This window comes from Adiantum capillus-veneris, chromosome 19 (assembly GCF_014529385.1).
Source record: "Adiantum capillus-veneris isolate H3 chromosome 19, ASM1452938v2, whole genome shotgun sequence".
NCBI lineage: Eukaryota > Viridiplantae > Streptophyta > Polypodiopsida > Polypodiales > Pteridaceae > Adiantum > Adiantum capillus-veneris.
In genome coordinates this window covers 150575460-150578610 of record NC_140949.1, presented here as the reverse complement: position 1 = coordinate 150578610, position 3151 = coordinate 150575460, and positions in this window count along the sequence as shown.

Below are 3151 nucleotides of genomic sequence, written 5' to 3'. Positions count from 1 at the left end.
AGTGAGTCCAATGGACCCTTTATATATTGTGTCTCCTGGAGTTTCGATACAGTCTGAACCCACAAGTAGTAGTTTTACTTTTCTAAATCTAGCTCATTTGTCTCTCAGAGACACTACGGCTACGATACCTACTGTGGTGATGAGTACAAAAAGTATACCTTGGATCTCGTTTGTTAGCACTGCACAGCTACCTAGTAGCATAGTGCCCCCAACAATACCTATAGGTGTGCATCAAGCATATGTACCTGTCTTCGCACCTCATGCCCACATAGCTCCCACACCCCCAATTATGCCAAGGGCTCACACTCCACAATGGCATTATCCGAGCTCTTATTCAAGTGGGGCCATACCATTTAACAATAACATGTCATATCCAGCACCGGCTATGCCTAGGGCCACACTGTTAACCCTCACGGCTCACGGACACCCTATCACCTACGAGACGGATGTTGTAACCTACGGTGGACATTGTATTATTTATTTGGTAGAGTCAGGTACCGGGCTTGTCGGTCCAATAGGAAAAGGGTAAGAGTGATCGCCGACGAGAGGCGCACTCTAACTGGGACATTCAAGGGATTAGTTGGCTAAGCATGGGTGCCCAAGTGTGAATGGGGTGAGCTCATATAAAAGCCAACTCATTCTCTCATTTGTGCAATAGAAGAGTGCTCTTGCTCCATCTCCATCTCCATCTTCTTCTTCTTCACCTCCTTGTGTGTGTGTGTGTGTATGTGAGAGAGAGAGAGAGAGCACGATCGAGCATTGCGGCGGCACGACGGCGGTGAAGCGGTTGAGCGCGACGTAGCAGTGTCTCCTTCTTCTTCGCGGCGAGGAATCCTCCACAGCAGGAGCATAGAGCGGTGAGTGGCACACCATTGCCCTCTTTTGAGCTTACTAGTTAAGCTAGTTGTGTGCTTGGAGCAGTCTATGGCTCGCACACAGTGTTAGGCAAGGCCCTTGCTTCGACAGTGCAGCAAGGAGCGCACACACACCTATGAACTTTGGACCACCACTTGGTACACCACCATACGAGCTATGGGACCCGAGGGCCGCACATATGCCAAGGCCAAGTCCAACTCCCATCCCACATGTAGTTCCAGGAGAGCCTGCACCTACAGCCTCTATACCTGCGTATTTAGGAGATTTGGCAGCATTTGCTCAAACCATCGGTCGATCTATTGTTGAGAATATGTGTAGCACGCCTGGTAGAGAGCCTAGAAGTAAGGTAGTACAAATATCCAAGCTCGTACAAAAATTTAGTGAAGACGGGGATGTGAGAAAGCATATCAAAGTGTTTGAATAAATATGCGATTTTGTAGGAGAACACAATGACCTGCATAAGAGTAATGCTTTAAGACTAACCTTAAGTGGGAAGGTTGGGGATTGGTATAGAACCCTAAGGGTGGAAGAAAAAACGATTTACCCTACTCTTAGGAGACTGTTCTTGAAAGAATACATACGAGAGGGAGTGCTTTGGGGTGTAGTCTCTCAGCTCCAGAAAGCCTAACAAGAGGAAGGAGAATCCGTGAGAGACTTTTTTAGTCACTTGAAGCATTTGCATTCTCGTTGTAATCCAAATGAGCAATTCAATAATAATCAATTGCTTGATAGATTCATTAGGGGATTACGACATGAGGATATCTAGAATGGACTAGTCATCAGAGGTATCACCCCTTGGGAAGCGTTCACCACCAATGTGATCCAATTGGAGGCTATTTAATGATTCAAGGAGAAAGAGTGTCTGTTGAGCCTAAATCTACTAGCTCGCAAGCATTGGGGCATCAATTAATGACCCTAAAGACTATTGCTAAGGAGCCAAAGATATCTGAGATGACTTTAGCAAATCTCACCAAGGCCATTCAAGAGAGTCTAAGAGACAATCGTGCTTTACAAAACAATCATATGTATCCAAGAAGGGAGCAACAATGGTGCTCAGTATGCCATGGTCTGCATAGTACCAGTGAATGCCCTACTTTTAGAGTAAAATTCAATGGGAATTGCAATGCCTGTGGGAGGTATGGTCATCAAGCTAAGTATTTCATAGTATTTAAGCGTGCAATGGCCAATAGACCAACCTTAGCATGGACAGACACACCTCGAGTGTGTGCATTGATGTTGGTCCCACCTCTTGAACAAACATCACAACACATGGTCCCTAGGGCCCAAAATGTTGTTCAAACAAAACCCTTACCACCTCTAGTGCTAGGACCACAACCACCACATTTGAGAATCACTTCTGTGAATCAAGTGGGTTGTGAGTCATCTATAGGCTGTGAGGAAGGTATAGACCCTAATATTGCCTATGGGATTGAAGCGCTGCTGGAAGAAAGTCCACAATACTACATGGAGGACTATTGGGAACAAGTCAAACCTGTCTATCAAGTAGATGCTCTTGCTGCAAGAGGCCAAAATATCAACAATTACACTGCCAAGAGACCACCTCTTCAATGCTATAAGTGTGGAGGTCCACATCATGTGGCCGAGTGTCCTATTATGCTACAAAAGAACGCCACACTAATGCAAACCAATCAAGCGAGCGTGTCTACAATTCCTATACTCATGTGTAATCAGTGTGGCATAGATCATTTGATTGCCCAATGTCCAAATAATCCAAATGCACCAAAGATCACGCCATTAAACTTGATTGAGGTTATTGAGGATCCATCACAAAGTACACTTGTGGTATCAGTAAATTGTTGTGCTCGTCTAGTGTGTATACGGAGTGTGTGCAAGAGAGGGGGAGAAGAGAACGGGGAAGGGGATGAAGCACAGTGCACAGCAGGGAGTTTGGGTTAGTGGAGAGGAAAGTGAGAGAGCAGTCAACTCTCTCCCTATATTCATTTAGGTGAAAGTATAAACAGGGGCGGTTTCCCACGGCCACCTGGACTACACCCCAGCAACCTCCCACTTGAAGGTCACGGTGGCCAATAGTGGCATTAGTATAGTTAGTATATACAAAGTTGATGAAGCATTGTCAAGGCTTCATCCTACACCCATAAGTTCTATACAATGTGCAAATCGCTCCGAGGCTAGGCTCTTTGTGAGAGCATCTACGGGGTTGTCGTCAGTGTGAACCTTGACAAGCTCGATACGCTTGTCAGCCAATGCATCTCGTATGACATGGTATCTGACCTCTATGTGTTTCTACTTTGAG